The sequence below is a fragment of the Pecten maximus genome, chromosome 1, assembly GCF_902652985.1.
Source record: "Pecten maximus chromosome 1, xPecMax1.1, whole genome shotgun sequence".
Lineage (NCBI taxonomy): Eukaryota > Metazoa > Mollusca > Bivalvia > Pectinida > Pectinidae > Pecten > Pecten maximus.
In genome coordinates, this window is record NC_047015.1 from 48,441,195 (window position 1) to 48,462,684 (window position 21,490).

Here is a 21,490-nt window from a genome sequence, read left to right on the forward strand (position 1 = left end):
TATGACTATATGAATAACTCATTTTGTTTTTAAAGCTGCCAATATCGTATGTGTCTTTAGTGCTGTTTTGATGCTGCCATGTCATATCATTCTTGTAATTGTGAAGTTTTCCTAAAACCCGAAATAGAGCACCAGCGTCAACTGATCTTTGATTTTTTATTATGACAAAAAATTTTGCAGCTTTTAAAATGATACTACATACGTTATCTGATCTAGTGGCACTACAACATATACGCATAAAAAAACTAGCCTAAATTCTAAAACAATATGAAAACCTGTAATCGTTTATTAATCACTCTGTTTGTTCTAGAAGGGTAAACTGGTATTGATCACCTTGAAAAAGCCGACGTGGTCGGGCAGGTGACTCTCAATTTATTTCACCTCCGATCGAAGAATCTAACCACAGGTCGTCTTGGTGAAAGACGAGTGTTTCACAACGAAACTATCCAGATTTCCATGAAGACATGCAATTAATAACATTTAGCTTTATTCTGATACACATTGTTAATAGTAGTATTCCCCCGGTATGGTGATCGAATCTTTTTACGGAGTTTCTCATACAATAATCTTTCCCGAACGATAAGTAATTATCAACACACATTAACATGATTCGGTTTCCCCCAAGCGTTCAATTCATATTGTCTAAATTATAACTTATCCACTTTTGTTTTGGTTGACAGTGCTTATTTTCAGATTGGGAAATTGGAAAAATATTACGAAAAAAGACCAGTCCCTAGATCACTAACGTTCATTAACACACAAAAAAATCCTTAACATCAAATTTCAGATGGGAAAGGATTACGGAATTTAAAGAATGTTTTGTTCTTATGATGATACCTTGACCATGTTCAATAATAATTGAAACATATGTTTCATCGATACCATACTTTAGAGAGGATATGTAAAAGTCATATGATATCATGCCTTCATGCTGTTTTACAACTATCTTAAATCTTTGTCACTTATAATGAACCTATATCATCTCGAACTTACTTAGAAAGCTGATGGCAAATAAAATTTGTTTTATACAGGTATGCCTTTGACCTGATAGTTGTGTTTTATTTGAAGTAAGAAATTGATTTTAGTAATGTTTGAAGACTTTTGAGTGACAGGAAATGCACAAGAAACAACGTTATTTTGTCAAATGTAAACAAAAGTTTATGAATAGAATTATGAGCCAAAGTCTCGTTGAGACGTTAATCAAAAGTAGACTATATCTATGGCTGTATTTATTGTTTAATAGTAGAAAGAATGATATTTAAAAGTATTTTCCATGAAATAATAATGCATTGTATCACAATATGCTGCAGTACGATATTAATATACAAAGGAACGAATATTCCTTTGTATATTAATATCGTACTGCAGCATATTTGATATTTGCTACTGTTGGATTCACAAATAAACAGATAATAAAGTCAATATCAATCTAAGGTGGAATGTACTCTGTCGAAATTAGATTCTGATAGAAAAACCACAAACAAAATCAACCCCAAACAATCATATTAGGAAGTGAATGGATACACGATGACCTTTTCACCACCTAGCATGCGAGGCATTCACACACAAATTGATTTTTGCGTTGACAAATAAATCTCTGATAGTTCAAGGTTATATTCTGTCTGTTTGCGATGTTAACAAACTGTCTCGGAGAAGGGGTGATGTTTATTTGGGAGCAACGTTTTCTATAGGTTGATTTACTGATGATTCGATGATCAGATAACAAAAGAACGTGTTAGGAAAGGCTGAGTTAAGATCCTGCCAGCATAAAGGTTGATGTTTATACAGTATGTATATATAATTATATACATTTTGCACAGAATGAGCCTATATTGTAACACGATGCTATAACAACAAAAGTGTTAATAACTTCAGTGTTATGCAAGGAGGTCCACTACGACTATCAGAAGTCATAATGACTTATCATTTACGTGGTTATGGTTCGATGCTATAACAACAAAATTGTTAATAACTTCAGTGTTATGCAAGGAGGTCCACTACGACTATCAGAAGTCATAATGACTTATCATTTACGTGGTTATGGTTCATTTTCATACCGTTGCAAATTGTGAAAAAAAAATATATATATATATTTATGTAGGGACCAAATATTGACCCCACCTTTCTAAAATGTCTAATAGTTGACTCCAAAAGAACGTTACATTCGTCCTTGAGTTCCCGTTCCCATTTTTACAATCCTCGTTTCAGATATTACTGCCGATCTATTTCTACGGTTTTCATCTCATCAGTCAGGTTTGTTTCTGTCACTCATATCGCAGGTGCTATTGCTGTTTTCTTATCTTGTTCCATTCTTTCTGTCACCAATTTAACCTTTTCTTTTTGTCGCATTCCACTGTGGCGATCCTTGTTTCCCCATTCAAAAATTGTTGTTACTGTTTTCTCATTTCACCAATTCTGTCCTTGTTTGCACGTCCATAATTGTTGTCGCTTTTTTCCCATTGCATTGCTTCGTTGTTTCCTCATTTCACTTTCTCATTTCACAAGTGCTGTCTTTGATGCCGCTTTTCCCATTGCATTGCTTCGTTGTTTCCTCATTTCACTTTCTCATTTCACAAGTGCTGTCTTTGATACCGCTTTTCCCATTGCATTGCTTCGTTGTTTCCTCATTTCACTTTCTCATTTCACAAGTGCTGTCTTTGATGCCGCTTTTCCCATTGCATTGCTTCGTTGTTTCCTCATTTCACTTTCTCATTTTGCCAGTGCTTTACCTTTTTTCTCAAAAAAAGTATTGTAGCTGTTTTCTCGTTTCAGCTCTTTTCAGTAATTCCGCAATTCCGTCATTGGAATTTTCTCTGATTATATATCATAATGATGAAACGATATCTCAAAACTATAGCTAGCTAAAAGGAGCCGATATACACTGTTAAGGAGTTGTGATCAGTAACCAGACAGACGTTCACGTGCCGGGCAAATCTACCTATTCAGATCAATAGCTACATCATTACATTAATTATTTTACCTCGACTTGGATTATAATATGAATTAATTGATGTTTCCAAGAACTCCTGTTTCATTGGCGATAATGCAAGATCAAAGATGGTTAACACTGTAGCACTATTCGTAAATGAATGTAGATATGTCTGCATGTCTGAGGTCAACGCTATTGATTTCAATACGCGTCTGTGTCGATATCAGCTTAACACAGATGACTGCGTAAGCCTTTTGTTAAATGACGACAAAAAAAAGAATAAAAAAAGAAAAAGAAAAAAAAAGAACCAAAAAACAAACAAGCAAAAACACAAGAACACAAAACTTCATTCGCGAGATTCCAATAATTATTTTCTTCCAAATCCATTTTTCTATGGCATATTATGCCCTTTTGAGTTTCTCACTGCTTTTCATCATTACTTAATAAAAAAATAGTTTGTAAAGAAGAAACTACATAATTTGCTTGTTGTATTATTTAGGTTGGTACTTATGAAATCGACTTGCAAATTGGAGTTGGCACTGCTCATATCGCGCACGCAAAGGATCCGTATTCATATTTTGTATCTTTGATTGGAAACTAATTATTTGCCTAAAGTTTGCAGTCTTGTGGGTATTTTACTATTATATATATATTATATAAAACATATTATCTGTTTAAACATCATAATTAGCAATCTATGATTTGATATCATTTTTTAATACTCGACTTAGAAATGTAACCAATATATAAAGTAAAGTGTGCCATTAGCTTTAAAGACCTTACATATGTGTCTCTGATAAACAAGAATATTTGATATAATTGAAATGTCATTACGTGCTACACTGAGAAGACCGCAGAAAGAAGAAGACAAATATAATCTTGCATGGGCCTGTACCAAGGACAGGGTTTGGTTTGGTTTGGTTTATTTTGTTTAACGTCCTATTAACATCTAAGGTCATTTAAGGACGGCCTCCCGTACGTGCGTCATGTATGCGTGTAGCGAGTGCGTATGTGTGTTTTGGGAGGCTGCGGTATGTTCGTGTTATGTCTCCTTGTGATAGGCCGGATCTTTTGCCGATTTAGAGTGCTACCTCACTGAAGCATACTGCCGAAGACACCCAGCAGCACACCCCACCCGGTCACATTATACTGACAACGGGCCAACCAATCGTCCCACTCCCAATATCTCGACCCGAGTATAAGAGTTTGATTTGTCACGAATTTTGACTATTTACCGACGTATTTAGAATAGATAATACATTGGTATATAAATAGAGAGACTAGCGATCGTAGTGCGCTCAGGATTTATCGAACTATATTATTATATCAGTGATCACTATAAATCAAGTAATAATGATAATGATAATAATAGGTTACTGAGCACATTTTATTTTGAATTATTTATGTCGGAACTGAAGTTTTACTTCGGGTTAAACAGAGTCTTCGACTTATCGGAGTTCGGTATGACGTATGACTGTATTAACATTATTTTTGTCACTTAATGTTGTCCTGAAAAAATAAGCTAATGAAATATTAATGTGAGTTTGTATGACAAAATGAAAATATGTTAAGATATATATTTATAAAGAAAAGAATGCCTAAATAAGCATTCAATTATCGACTATTAATAATTGTCATAATTACTAATGTATGATTTTGCAAATTTGATTTGCATATGCTAAAATTTGATCGGAAAGCAAAAAAGTCTTTAAAGTGTAATTGGTGTTTAAAGGTTTTTGTTCTTCGTTATTTGTTTAGATTATGACAAACTTGCGTAAAAACATACCTTTAAACATGAATCAATAAAGAAAAATCTGGCGTGTTTCATAATTTCTTACCTAATTTCTAACAGTATTTTTACTCCAATATTATGAAAAACCTGAAAATTTGGCCTGTTGAATAACATCCTTTGCAGTATTTGTCTCTGAAGTAATTTTCATTACATACTAAGAGATTAGGCTGTGACATATTCCAATCACAAAATATATTCACTTTTAATGGAACTGTCAAAAACGTCTGAACTATGGAACCCGTGGACCCATGTATACCTATTTTATGACATTGGTGTCTGACACGACATTGACAACTCATATTCGTCCCTAGACATGTAAACGTGTAGCTGTTTCTTGCATGGTCTTTTGTTGTGTTTTGGTTACCGAATAAAACAAAGGTTAATTCTTCTCCCTGAATACCACCACTAGTTCGGCAAAACTAAAATGCCTTTGGAATGACTACCTGGTGACAATATTACTCAAAAACATTCATACCACAAGTGACCATGATGTCTTGGCCGGTGGATTCCTAAGGTCTTTCACGACAAAATAAATGTAACCTAAGAGCTCTTCTACTCCCTCGGTGACTGTAAATTTAGAAAGGATCACCAATACTCATTTTAAAGTCATCAGTTACGTATTAAACTAAGGTGATTATTTCTTATAGCTATCAAAAACGAATTGATTCCAGACTGTTCTTTTCCAGCCAAAAAAAAAAAAAACTGTACAACTTGAGAACAATTCTTTATCAATATAATCAATATCTCCAGATAACAGAAGTTCTCATGAATAGACACATTAGAATACCTTTCATGTTTTTCCCCTTGAAAGCATTTTGATGTTTGTCTGTATCACGTGAATATCACCTCTAGATTTGTTTTAAATAATTATTATAAAATTCCCTCACAGAAATAGAGTGGGTAGGTTGATATATTTTGGAAACATAGAAGCAAAAATAGTTTATACGAAATGATGTATACAAATTGCATCATACATCTGCTTTGTCATTTCACAGATTAACAGAATAAAAAACAAAAGGGATGTCTGGAAAATAGAAATAGGCTTAAACAAATAGTTACAATATAGCACGGAACAGGCGTACACCACATAATGTAACCAATTTCTTAGTATTTGAGAATGTTTGATTAATCAAAATAAAATATGAACTGAAAGAAACATCAATGAATAAATAAAAGATATATAAAAAACAATTTGTATATACCAAGGCAATCATCGATCTGAAATCAACTTACGAAAGATACAATAAATTGGCCTTCTTTTTAACTCTGGATTACATCAGACACAAACGTTAAAACAACAAATCTGAGCCATGATTTAGTACGTTATAACAAAGCAACATTAACGCCTTTTCCATACATACACAAAGTCCGTACTTCTTTATTTAAGAGTTTAAGTACACACAAATAAAGCAGTCAGAATTTTATGTAGCCAAAAGCTGCAATTCGTTTTGATCAGTTTCGTCATAAATCTGTCTCTACCCTTTAATAATCTGAGGCCTACCGATTTGATGCCTCACAAAAAAACCGTTCTGGTGATATAGATAATCGGCACTGCAGTAAAGTCAATCATTCAAGTGAAACATTCACTTGACTAGGAACTAGGGTTTCATATTCTACTTTTGGGCCTCGGCCATAGTTATCGTCTGCTATTTCAGACATCGTTGACATGCTCATGTGGAACCAAATCTGATGTTTGTGAAGCAAAATCAGTTTAGAGTCTGGAAATAGATATTGATGTCAATTTATCAGATATACCGACAAAAAATGGAACTATAAGAATTACCAATTAATTCGACAAGGTCAAACAAAGAGTCTTCTGAATTACAAATGTTTTTCTGTAAAACATAACATATCATGAATGTTATATCCCCTAATATAATAACCGTAGATTACGTTCGATGGTCAATTTCGGCTTTTATTTCTGTTATATGACGCATGCGTCACAAGAAATTTCCGGTGACCTTACCATTTTGTTCGTTTTTCTGCAAATTTCTTTTATCTTCCCGTTTGTTTTGAAGTTTTCATAAAGTAAACGCTAGGAAATGCGATTATTTGTTAATGGTGCATTCCTTTTCAGAATAATTCAGAAAAAGTCTTTTTTTTCTTGATCATTATGTTTTAGATACAAATATTGAAATTAAACAAGATAATGGATGCAAATTTATACGAATAATTACCTAATTATAGCTAGAAAATAGTTAAAATTATAATAACCTACCAAATCTTGAACAACATTTTATGTGTGTTTAATCTTACTTCCTATATACCTCTGTCTACAAGCAGATCTGGCAATCATATGTTTACCAATGGCCGAGTATGGTGAGCTTATGAAAAATACTGAAACACTATCATATTAAATTATTTGTTAATGGTGCATGACGTTTTCGATTAATTAATCAATATCGCCAAATTATCCCCTTGATCGAACATATCCGGCCTGATGTTGCCCGTATAGTTACTAGTGGTTCTAAATTAGACTTGCAAATTTATTCTGATCCAAAAAGCATTCTGACAATCATCAGCTCTGTCGAAAGAGGTATCATAACGTAAAACCACCATCCTTCTTCCCTGAATGATGTTATCAATACAAGATTCCTGAGATCCGGACTACCGTTCCAGAGAAGCAGTAATATTCGTTCTACTCGATGGAAACAAGTGTATGTGTCAACTTTCTTTTAACATTTATTTAATAGATTGTTCACTGTAAATTTATCGATCAATATCAGAATGCACTGATTATATCAAATGATTACTCCATTAAATTTCAGGTCCAATATATCAAACTTTTATATCCAAATCATATTACTGCAACTGCCTAGTTATTGAGTCTATCAATAAAAGCGATGATTCGTTAGCGAGTTGTCCAATTCTGCGTATATGAATTCTTTTTGGAAAGTGGAAAAGGTCTTTCGAGATCCACAGGAATAAACATCATTTTACATTATCACATTTGTAACTAATAAGGCTCTCAACTGAACCCTCACTTAATATACCGCTGTCACTTTTACAGCTGTTCCAATGCGAAACATACAGGTTCGAAATCATTGTTGACATGTTTATTGCACACCAGAAACGGCCAGCGCACTCCCTTTTACATCTCTGTGCACATAACATAACATAACCGGTCCCTTGTAATTTACACTACAGCCTGAGATATATCCATCTTCCGAGATTCTCATTTAAATCTTTCACATATCTGGTAACGTTATGATAATATAGTGCATAATACGTATCTGTTGATAATTTACAAAAGCGACCTTGTAGAATTTTTGAATTTCAACAGCTTCGGTAATGTTTAATTTGTTTCAGTCACTCGTGTTGCAAGAATGACGTGTCTTGCTCATTTTGTAGAGATCCTTCGAATGACAATGACGAAAATGAAACATGTATGGAACATGAATCGTTACGTATACCCTAATCACTTGTGTGCAAGAATAAAAGAGAGTGAAACATCGAGTTATTTTTTTTCTATCATATCGTTAATACAAAATGAATAAATAAATTACAATTTGTAATTAAAATAAGATAGGAAAAGAAGACCGTCATGCAATTATCATGAACATTATGATTCGAAATCGATAAGTCAGGGGAGGGGTAAAATATAAACAAAAGAGAATATGAAGACCCATGGAAAAATACAATGAGAGTAAGGTCAGATGTAACGCAAATCTATGGTTATAAAATATGTTGTTAGATCAAGGATATTTGATGATAAGTTTGTACCAAAAAAGCGACAATCGATTGTGAGGAAAACCGTCTTTTAACTAAATACTGCAACTATCATTTGTTAATCTACACCTGGATGTGTGATGATATTTCTCAATTTTACCAGTGACAAGTGTAAACGAAACTGCTATTATAACTCCAAATCGATGATGTTACACCGGATACGAAAAAAAGGACTAAAAAGGATGGGGACAAAGTCACAAGGAGAATACGACCGAATATTATGGATTATGTTTCTTCTGCTTCGTTGAGGGCATCAGTCCTTGATTTTACTGCTTGGGTGAAGATTTTGATTGACTTGAACATATTTGAAAGTGCTCTTTTTAGCTGTTTATCAGGCATATGAAATATATTCCAAAGTATTCCAAATTGTAGTCAGCGTCTTATCTTACTGAGAGTTATAGAAACGTTACTGTACTGTATAGATCAAGGTTAAACAACAATTTACAAAGGGTGAATATTCTGAAGATTTCAACATTTAAATGATTTGTATCTTTTTCTTTTTGAAAGAGTTCCTTTCCAGCCATTCAATCGGCATAAAATATATTCCAAATATTCCAAAATATTCCAAATTGCAGTCGGCGTCACATCTTATTGAAAGCTGTGGAAGCTTTAATGTATAAATCAAGTTTACAAAACGATTAACACAAAGTGAATATATTCTGTTTACGTAAACCTGATTTATTTTACAACAATTGCGAAACAATTTATACTTTCCTATATTATTAACTCTTCTTTGCCCCTAATGGAAGCGCGCCAGGGGCCATACTGTCGTAGGGAACCGGAATGCGACAACATACCTTTTCACGTCCGAACTGGCTACCAAGAAAAAAAGCTGTACCACTGTAACCACAATTAACTATTGTAATAATACTGGAAAATGGCGTTTTGGAGGATAAGTAAACCAATATATTGGAGGATTGCATAAAATGAGAAGGGGCTATTGGTATCCGGGAGAACAGTGATATGGCAAACTTAAATATAAATGTAACAGAGCGCATGATTAATTAAATTTAAATCACTGCCTCCGCTAGGGATCGAATCCGGGACCTCTGGCCTACTAGGCGACCTTTTCAAATGTTGCAGAAAATTCGGGATGCGTTTGGACCGTATCCATTTACATTTACAACGGTTGTCTTTCGGTGACAACAAAAGCACTTTATCTGGTTGATCTAAAACATGGGAACAATGATCTTATTGTCGTTACATCGAGAACAAAGTACAGAATATGTACTCAGAACAAACTCCACAGCAAGAACATCAAAATGGCTGTGTCAATTTCAACTGCCGGACACCCGTATTTGTTTCATATTGTGTTCAATAAACAGCTTTCGGTTATAGATATTTGAATAAACAGACAAGAGTGTAATGGGTGTTCGAGATTTTTTCAGTGCCAGCTTTCACTTCATTACTGCCGGCTGTAAGTGGACACCAAATCCGTGTTTCTGTCAGGTTGCTGGTGATAGGGACGAACATTTACGAGAACATGTTGTATGTTGTTCCCGAATGAATAAGAGCGTGTTGCCCAAAACACCCTTCGATCACGTAGCATTTCAGGAGTGGGTATACAAACTACATTATTATACATACATCTTACACCTAGCTCAAAAGAGGTGGATACATACATATGGTTTACATTAGCAGAGCTAGTAGGTTTTATATATTATGCATTTCTCGTTTTAGTTGTCTGTGTTCACGTTTTGGTAAATTATGTTGAAGTGTGCCTAGACACACACACACACAAAATGGTCAAAGGTTAAGCCATTGATATAAACATTGATTCCTTTCAATGCTCACTGCCATACGATAATTGCTTACTGGTTGTGGTACACGACGCCTGTTTTAACTATATAAATGAATGCAATATCTAACTACACTGACAGCATTGGTGTTTTAAATCCCACTGGTGCAAAAGATTTAGGGGAGAAATAAAAGTTATAAGATTGAGAACCACTCTCAGTATTGTTAGCACAAGATCCATCATTCTAGAATTTCCCAAAACGTAAAACATAAACATAAAATGAATTTTTAAACGTCAATAAGATCTATTTAGAAAGATTTACTGTACTAATAAGTCTGGTTCTATTTTATCTCGTTTATGTTATTGTTGTGAAAGTAATTTCCGTTATCTCAACTGCGATTTTGATATTGAGAGCCTAGCATGACCAAATCTATACTAGATTTACACTACTATTGTCGATGATGAAGCAAAAATTCTTACCTTATTAGCCTTTTACATTTCAGGTTTGACCATATAAATCTAAGTAGTGCTTATATTTTGCATTTCATAATCGACAGGGATTTAATGTGAAGTTTTGAAATTTTTACTATTTTTACTATTTTACGACAATAGTACAAAAAAGTTATATCAACTTTCTTTAATCACTTGGATTGTAGTTCACGAGGGATCATACTGTGGTATAAAACCGGCGTACCCTCAGAAAACGTACGGGGTCGGGCAGATAACCCCATGCCTTTTCAGGTCCGATCAGTTCAATATGACCCCGGCCGACTAGGTGAAAGGCAAGTATGTCACCACCGAGCCATCCGACCATCCCTATCATCAGACCGTCCTGTGAAGTTTCTGAAAATAGAACATAGTTGTATTGTAAGTAATGGGTTTTGATGAACAGTCTTAGTTATGCAATATTCCAATAACGGATCTCGCATCTATTTAAAAAAAAAAAACGAATGGTGAATATTAAGGAGAGACAATTTTGGAATTTTAAATATTTTCCATAGATTAATTCCTCTGACAAGTACTAAACTTTAAGGAGCTTAGAAAAAGTATCCATACTGAACAGTAAAGACTTATAAGTAACTTATGAAATATATCACGTTTAACAAATTTTTGGATTGTGAAAATTCAATAACTACATCTGTATATAATAAATGAAATGCCCAATCGTTCTTGCTGTTTAAAGGTGAGTCAGTTACGCCGCTTTAGTGATGTATAAATCCACATCAATCATTAGTGAGTGTATATCTTTAATTTAAATGTGATGTTTGCATATCAAACAGGTATGTCTGAGACAGACAGGAAAACCAAATGTACTTCTGTAACTTGTTTATCAATTAAAAATACATATATGTTACGAGAATCTGGAAATGGTATGCGAATGGTTCAGCACTTCAACGAGCAAAACTCATATAATGTGCAACATACAGACATTCATACTTAACAGGACTATTTACCTTCGTCAGAGAAATCAATTTATAACTCGATTTTATTTGATACAACGTCTTAGCGTAATCCGGAATCCAATCAAACATACATGTATATAATTAAAATGTGTTTACAATTCAAAATCAAACACATTCCGCAATATGTATTTGCCGATATAGTCAGTTTCACAAATCTACACCCTAATTATTTACTCAGACGTATTGAGTAATACGTCTCTACATGGTATCGTCGTAACTAATATTATATGAAAATACATTGTTTTGTAAATATATTTTTGAACTTATAGTATAGTACAGTGTATTTCGTCATCAGTCAAAATAAAAGTATATAAGTACCGTTTAGTGGCGTCATGCAGGAGGAAAAATACTAGTGACAAAAAAAAAATTGTTCTTGATTACCTTTTTTATTGCTATGTGACTGCAGTTCGAACTCACAGAACATGGTTATAATGCTAACACATATCTATCATACAGCGGTATAGATTACTGTTGTTTTTCAGATCTAATTAGTGTACAACGCTGGTCACAACTACTGACCGCCGCGTGTTACTGTGACGATGGTGATAGGCGTCAAAATTAATCTATATGATTAAATATATGGCACAAACAGACACTAGGACACACCGAGATTTTTATTTCTCCTCAATGTATTGTGACAGTCACAACTATGACAGGGAAGTGTATGTATACTACATCACCCGTAGTCCTATCGCACATACAAATTAACGACATCCTTGTAAAAAATGGAATACTGCTAAAATCAGATGAAGGCAGTCACCTTAACAATGAAATATTCATAACATGCAAATATTAATTTCGCTACCTCTGATACATGAAATAAATCTTGAAATGGTCAGTCCAGATTTTTTTCTAGAAACAATACAACAACTCTTAGTCCAGCGTTTACAAAAGTCAAACATGTGAATAACATCAAATGATAAGTAAAGCTACTTGTGTGAAAAAAGTTGCATAACCGATGTGATTATCAGTAGAGAACAGTGCAACAACTATTACTGTAGAATGTACTCAAGTCGGACACCTGTGAATCTTATGTTTTATCTTGATGATTTCATACATGAGTTATCAGGGAATTCCGAATAACCGTACCCCTTTGTTGGTGCTGTAATGTGATACAAGGGGTCAAAAACAATGAACGTTAAGAAAGTATAAATATAAGTCATATATAGGGGAGACAACTTCATGATTTAATCAATTTAATATTTTGGATCCAGGATTGTGTAATTTTGATATCTATATATGGCTTCTTGCAGATTAAAGACAAACTTTCGGGACAAAAATCACGTCAATTACTTCGTTAATTAACAAAGGATAAAAAAACATGGTATACTATTTCAAAAACATTTTGATAAAATATATGCAAACTAAAGAATACGTATATATGACCAATGATTGTAACGAGGTAATCCATCCCTTAAAGGTTCGTCTATTTCTTTGTCTATCGCTATAACGTCATTGGTAATATGTCTGTTCGTTAGGATAGAATACCTACATACTGATCATCGTGTACCTCGTGATTCTTTTAACATTTTCAACTTATATGTTGTTTGCTCTTTCATGACGTGAAATAGTTCAGAATCTAATCAAAGAAATTCGTTGCGGCAAGACGTAACAATTAAACAAGGAATATCGTGTAATTAAAGTCAAGGGCTTCCACTTCATATAATGCCTTTTTTTCCATTTCGATTTTCTAATAAGAATTATCATGTCTATCCCTGTATGTCAAGTTAATAAGTTTGGATCTCATATTCAAAATAACACTTTAAATGTATAAAAAAGGGTTCAATGCTTTCCCTACAGCTTGTATTTATCGTCTCAATTTGTTTAGAAAAGTACTAATATCGTGTGTGTCTTTTGCAAAATCCTCTGAGGGTAAAGTTAATTGTTTTGTTGTATAATTGCTGTAGCTAAATTATCACTGAAATTCCAGGATTTCATTTACGGATAACATAGATAATTAGGATAGTATGACACAATAATGATACGCGTTTTGTTTCCATTACACATTCTCACGTCGAATTGACGTAGAAGCAAACCAAAATATGTCAGTTTTTAAATGTCGATACATTTGTTTTATTTACAACTTCAAAATCGAAATGCTCATGCCAGCGGCCATCTTAAGTATGTGAGGAATTACACACCTTAGACGTATATTGCATGACCATATACAGGAAAGTCTTCTTTAAAAGGGGTGATATGATCGTTATGCTGAAGCTTCACGACCTCTCAGCAGTCACTGATATAAGAAGCTTGCTTTGCTGATGGACAATGATGAAATAACACAGAGCACGAAAAGAAAGAGTAGACGTGAACGAAGTGAAAAGACAATGATAACATATATTACAAGGGAGCAGCATATCAAATGTGTGCTCTTCAATGTCGCACAGCAGAAGACGACCGACTCGGCATTGAGTCGCCTCCTAGAGTTGATTACTCAGGGAAAATCACTCTTGCGTGGCAGTTTTAGTATCATCTTAGGGCATGTCTTTGGATACAGCAGTAACCTGTCCCTCCACGTGTTACTTTGGTCCTGGCTTTGTTAGCAATTTTTGGTTGACATAGATGGACCTCCTTATGTTGAAAACGAAACTGAAATATTACATAACTGGCCTGCTCTGCCATATTAGACGGCAATATCATTAATATCGTTAGACACATGTGTGACAACTCTTTTGTGACGTCATGATAATTCATTTCGTCAAAATAAGCATATGACGTCACATGATTGCCCCAGTAGAGAAACACTTATCTTCATAATCGAAATTTGAATGTCTTGTATAGAAATCAATTCAATAGTGTTTACTTGTATAAACAATCTTAAACGCGTGGATTGGCTAAATGGCATTTATTAAACTGTTAACAAGTTTTATATAGCACTCGGCTAACTGCTCGTGGCATATCAAATCATTTATCCACTTGATTAATTCCAAATTACCAAGCCACTCAGGTATGACCCTCTAAATACATTACCGCGATCCCAGCATGAGACAGTTTTAGATGTCAAGTTTCAAAATTTGATGTGGTCGTTTTTCTACAATAGAGATTGAATATTGGTTAAAATTATGCTGTTTTCTAATCCTTTTAGTGCAACTTTGAGTTAACAGTGCAGTTTTACAGACAGTCCTTAGAATTGGTGCAGCTGTAATGCAGTTTTAAATTCTGTATCATATTCTATGTAAAGTTCTTACCTCGTGCAGCCGTCTACATGTGCATTAAGTGAGAGTCTTAACATACATTTTATCTTTTACTGTTGTCTCTCTGTGTGGTTGGTTGAAATAATAGTAAAATCGCTCATCTGTCTATAGCTGTGTACGTGGCCGTGTCAAGAAGAAGTTTAATTCAGCAATACTCTGAGTCTGCACCGGAAGGAAAGATTTGAAAATAAACCCGTATGTTCCTAAAGATAATGCGTCTTCTCCATCGACAACTCCTAGCGTGTAGACATGTTAATACATAAGAAATATCGCGTAATTGTTAAACTGATTTATTCATTTTGAACGCGACTAACAGGCTTAACTTTGAATTTAGTAAGTCAACCCCAGTTGCATTTTCTATGGACGCCAAAGGAAAGTAAAATACATATTTTATTTAATGATATAAATATTCGCTAAGGTAATTATCTCGTACGAAATACTGGTTTGTCATGTAAAACCATACATACTTTCAATCAAAACGTATCAAAACCACAAAATCCTGTCTATTGGAATTCTGCAGTATCTTGTATTTGATATACTGGTTATCTGCCCTTTAAAACAATAGCATATATGTGTTGTAATACATTTTAAAATCCCAGTATAAAATCAGTATAAATGTATTTCCTAATGGTCCAAATTATCTCCTCATATAATGCCTCCTTCTGTATGATATAGATAGATCTACCTCAAACCGATGGTAAGACTTGAACAGTTTATCGTATGTATGACTTTTAGGTATGTTATCGCGATTGTTAAGATACCCTGTCTGTCTACGTTACACAGGGATAATTTTTAACTCTCTCATATCTCCCTGTCGTTAGACACCGTTAGTTGAAATTGTGACCCGAATGCATTATTCCTAATTCGAAGCGGCAGAATTGAAGATATTACTCTTCTGTGATATGGTTAAGCTGTCTAAAGTTAAGACTCATCCCATTTTGAGTAATTGCGTGTATTTTAATTAAAAGCGCTTGTAAACTATCCCTTTCCCTAGACAGAGGAACATATTAGTTTTATCTTCCCTTTCTGAAACGGAAATTTATCTGTGAAGTTTTAGGCAATAGCACATTGATTGTTTCCCAATACAACGTATGAAATGAACGGTGATTCTTATATTATAGAAAGCTGATCAGAGACCGCAGCTGCTGAGATCTGCTGGTATCGCTCTACACCCAACACACCTGCTGTTTATAGCGTTACTGGGGCGTGATTTGCTTTCCCTGCCTGGCTTCGACTTCCAGCTCTCGCATTGTGACATTGGATGCTATCAGAGGCGGCAGGTTCTATCCCCTAGTAAACACAGCAGCGATTCCTGCCTTCTAGGAAACCACGGCTGTATGCGACAGTTAAGCTATGGACTTTATAAAATGTGTTTGGCAGAGCAAATGATACACATGTGGAAACCCAACATACAGATTCACCTCATATAAGACAAAAAACACAGGTGAGACTTTCTTATCGGTCGTCACATTATCAAAAGTAAAAAAAAAAAAAAATTATCGAGTTTAATGCCATAAATATTCATGTTTGAGAAAGATTGCTTCTAGCAGACTCTCTGCTTAGTGCTTTTTAACAGATAAAGTTGCAAATAATCTGCGATAAATATACAAAACGATGTTCTTTTGTTTCTATAAGACAGTTTATGCACTTTGCAATCTAATAATGGTCATATTAGTCGTAAGGTAAAATCTGAAGGGAGAGACAAGCGTCATATAGATAATTAACAATATTTCCAACTCTTTTTCAATTTCGCTTAGGTGTTGTAAGGTAATGTATTTAAGAACTCGTATGTATCAGATCATTGAATTGTACATTGTTACGTAACAGGTAATATCGATAATTACAATGCAATCTTTGTATTAGAAATATATATGTATAATTACTATTACGATACTGATTAGGTGTATGGTACATAACATTACTAAACATAGAAGAAATTAATGTCAAAATACTAATTACGTATGGAATAAGCATTGCACTGACTAAGTATTTTTCATTACATTACTTGGTATATGGTATTCTGTAATATATGTAATTAACATTCCATTACTTAATAACTGTGTAATTCCATTACAATCCTGCAAACATTAGTAATTAACATCACAATTCTTAATACATATTGATTAGCAACACAATTCTTAATTAATGTGAAATTTACATCACGGTACTTGATATATATGTAATAAGCATGACAATAATTGATACATGTAAAATCAACATCAAAGTATCTAATACAAGTGTAATTAACATCACGATATAATTAGAATTACAATTCCTCTTTTCTTTGATTTTTGTTTTGGTATTTCGTCCTCAATCTACTTCATAACATTTACAGATAAGCTCTTTTAGACAGAATTATTTAGACATAATCCCTGACCAGATTTTGTTTCTGTCTTAAAAGCATTTTTACGTAAACAACTTTCCCTAGAGTTGATTATATCCGTATAGGGTTTGATCCGTATCGGAGAGTGATTAAAGTGAACGGCACAAGATGGATTGTTCTTTCATGCATGCATTAAAACATTGTCCGCAATCACGATGTTGATATATGTATACAATCGTCAAAATCAGATAACACTATTCTGAAATCGAAAAAAACGGAATATTTGCATAAATATGCAAAATGATTCACATGTGGCAGCAACCACTATTCTCCGTCATTTGTAGTAAGTTTTGGTGGTGTTAGATAAAGCTTTCTTTTGAAGATGCTTATTTCAGAGGGGTTAAAACAATACGTCCAAACAATTTATTAAAAACACAACACATGTCGAGAGATAATTCCGTTCTTTGTTGTTGTCGGTCATTTCCCGCAATTTTAAGAAACTCTGATTTTCATCTTTATGACTTTATGGCGTGATTAATTTGAGCTTCCGGTTTTCAATAAAGAATATGAATTGATGTTTATAGGATTTGAATCGGACTGATTAGAAGATGAAATACGATGTTTAGTACATGATATAATATTTGCAGAACATATAAGATATGTATGAAGCATAAATGCGGATTTGTAGAATATCAGACCCAGATATTGTAGAACACGAACGCTTATCATAGAGAACATAAAACGAGGTGTTAAGTCGGGGAAATAAGAGCTTACAGGAACTCCTGTTTACAGTTGTTAAGTCTATGTCATGTTTACTTTGCTAATTTGATAATACAGCGCTATGAATACACAAAACTGACTTTTGATGTTTGTGTTTCGAAGCCAATAAGATAATCGAATGTGCCTGTAGGGGCTGCGTTGGCGGTCTAGCCTATGGGAGGTCAGCATATTTAGTACTGGCATTGTGCGTATGTACTATGTGGTATTTTGATCAGATTATTTAACTCATTAAAGTAAGGAAGACGAACTAATGTTGTATTTCGGACGGTCAGAATAACCGACGAACTCTTAAAAATTCTTATCTGATTTTACGGACTATGTTGACTGGATATACTTCTAAAATTCTCTTTCATTTCTGGTTTTTACACAAGAGTCGTGTAATATTTGACCAAATTTAAGTATCACTTTCTGAAACATTGATCCGAGAAAAATATCTTCTGTACTTTAGCATGTTTTTCTATAGCCTTTTAAGAGTTCTGACACATACTGCCCTAATCACTTAACATGATGTTTGATCATTTCAGGACGGCTTTAAAACAAAATATAACACCCTTGACTTGGAAAATCGCATATAGCAAAGACAATAGTTTCTATACATTGTACACACTGCAATTTAAACTTGATGGAATACTTAAAATTTGACTTCAGTGTAAATGAAATATTATAAATTTTGACATCAAACACAATTCAATATTAGCAATGGAAACATTAATCAAATGTGTTATCCTTTGATTTTGTATTAAATATTGTTCCACCAGTCCTTTTCCCGAATGACGTAATTCTGCCTTATCTTTGAAAATGTCTGCTAATTGACTCTACTGGTGGTGCTGAAGGACGCTGATTAAAGTTACAAGACCATTACCCGCTTTTAACGTGACAACTCTAAGCGGTATATGTACATATATATATGCACCTTCTTCGATTTTTGTGATCGTTACTTATTTCAATGACAATGACAGTCTAAATTGATCTTAGGTTATGTTCTTGCAGCATACTCGCGCACACGTGTGAAGTATATGTAAGCTAACGTTATTGCTGCAAGCTGTCAGCTCTATCGCTTAGTTGAAAGCTTCCTCCGTTTAGATGAAAGTCTCTATCCTGCAGCATACTTTTGTTGTGCTACCGATTGATGCTGTCACGCATGCTTTTCGGCCGTAATCAAACCTGATACAGTTTGCTTCCAGAATTATTAATGGGGAGCAGATACGTAATATGCAAATAGGTTTAAATTAATAATATCTTTGCTTATCATTTATGAATCGTATTACTTCATTTGGGTAATAAAAATGGCTTTGTCTATTCATATTTCTGTAAGATGTCTACGAACAAAGGGCTTTAATTCTACTTTCTGTCGTTACTGGAAACGAAGACATACATCCAATATAAAAAATGCCTGTAAATAAAACTAATACATAAATAGATAAATATATAAGAATTAAACTTTGATATTGAATCAGTATCTACTTTCTTGATAAAGAATGGATTAAATTATATCATGTGTATTTCATCTTTATCATAGGCTGATAGCATGGTTCTGTTTGAATGTATTTATGTCATTAATCAACAGATAGCGCGAAGATTCATCAGATAGTAATTACGCATTGTCCTTGCCTTTGATGTTTCTAAGTATCATCTTTCTGCCGGAAGTGCTTCCTCCCACCTTTTGGAAAGCGAGAAACACGAATGAACAAAAGATAACTAATGCCTTCCTATATCTTTAGGGATGAACAAATTATTCGGTTTTTGAAATTCAGTTTTCACCAGTATCTATGGTAAGAGAAAGGTGTCGATCATTTTGAATGTGTCCTTAAAAGTTATTACCAGTGTAAGCTACTGCTTTGAATTAATTAAAGTGGAATTAAAATATCCCTGAATAAAAACCTACTGATGGAGACTAAATGAATCTCTAAGACGCTTCTGTTCAAAAGAAAAGAAAGGAACCATACGAGTTTTGCTGTTCAGTATACGCATGCCCCGCAAATTGCAAGTTCGATACGTGTTCTTATATTAACTCGCTGTTCATAGATGTCAACAACGTTTATTTGCTATTTATCAATTTGACTTTCGTAATCCAAATATAACTTCGTAATACATCACGCTTATTGTGCCTGTCTCCTTCAATAGAAGTTCAATAACATAAATTGTGTGTTTTTCTACCTTCCTTAAGTTTGTATTCGTATATTGAACAGAGTGGTATTTTCTTCCAACAACCACTGGTAAATACATTGTAGGTATAGATAATTAAGCCATTTTCTATCTTTCATGTGACTTCATTGTTCATACAAATTGATAGAAATATCATTTTCACTGATAATATAAATTCAAAAGTCATATATCGGCATTTGACACAAATGCATCTGTATTTAGAAGTTATATTGGTATTGAAACATAACCTGCAAAATTGCACATACTCAATTTGAAAATATTATTAAACGCATTATGAAATCATCCATATCCCTGTGCAATTTTGGGTGGCATATAACATTTTAGGCACCCTGTTCCGTTTTCATTACCCGTCTCTCATTTAGAGTACATGACATTCTCTGGATTCGAGGCAGATTAACATCCCGGGTTGAAGCGATGAATCAGAAAACATACACCCTTATATTTTATCTCCTTTGATCTTTTAAATGATGTTCGTTTTAATCTTTTTTGTTTTGGTGAGATATTTTTGAAACTTTTGAGATAGGAATATTTATTCGATCACACATCTTTATTCCTTTGTTGACGGTAATTCTGGCTCTATCATCTTAAGTAAGGTGATTGACTGCGGTAGTAGATCAACCTAAAGCACTGACAGTGCGATATCCTGGTTAGGTTATTGACAGTATTTGTTCAAGTTATATTACAACTAACTTATATTAACTAATATCAAAGTAACATACGTATATGATTTTATCTTTTTAACAATGGAAACATTCTTAATCAATGTAGAATGTACTTAAAACACAACAAAACGTCAAATTAAATCCTCATCAGCGTCGTTAGATAATTAAACACTAAACAACAATTACATATGTCTAAACTAATTGATTACAAGGGATACCGCCTGTGATATGTTATTGGGTAATTGGTATTTATTTCACACAGAAGTATCGTCCGACGCCAAGTAATTGATAAACATTCAGTTAACTATATCATGAAAGGCGAACATAATGTAAACTAATGATAATATAGTTTAGGCAGATGTCCTTTCTTTGTTGTATCTTCTTAGAAATGTACATGTATGCACTTGGGCAAATCGTATGTATCATATCTTTTTAGTTTGCATATGTATTCAGTTCGACCCTAGATATAAATTACACGATTACCTATCTAAATAACAACTGCAAGTGTTTATAATTTTGATAGGTTATGTTGGATGGTAACTTAAAAAAGGAACATGTTTCATGTAAAAGATTCTTCATACATCTCAAACATGTTTTTACTTCTTTACAAAAGATAATCAATAACAGCAAATAATACCGACAATATAACGACCAGGTGTTCCGGGATAGTAAACGTCTTAGCTCGTTGTCCCGAAAAGCCTTTTCCACCCAAGC

General features: G+C 33.7%; 1 protein-coding gene across 1 annotated transcript in view; it reads left to right on the plus strand.

Annotated features, from left to right (window-relative positions):
• Positions 1-16,082: 16,082 nt before the first annotated feature.
• LOC117336470 (somatostatin receptor type 2-like) overlaps positions 16,083-21,490 on the plus strand; it is a 57,013-nt gene continuing 51,605 nt past the window's right edge. Inside the window, exon 1 of the mRNA XM_033897023.1 lies at positions 16,083-16,289. The gene's annotated coding sequence lies outside the window, so the exon portion shown is untranslated. The remainder of the gene's footprint in view (positions 16,290-21,490) is intronic.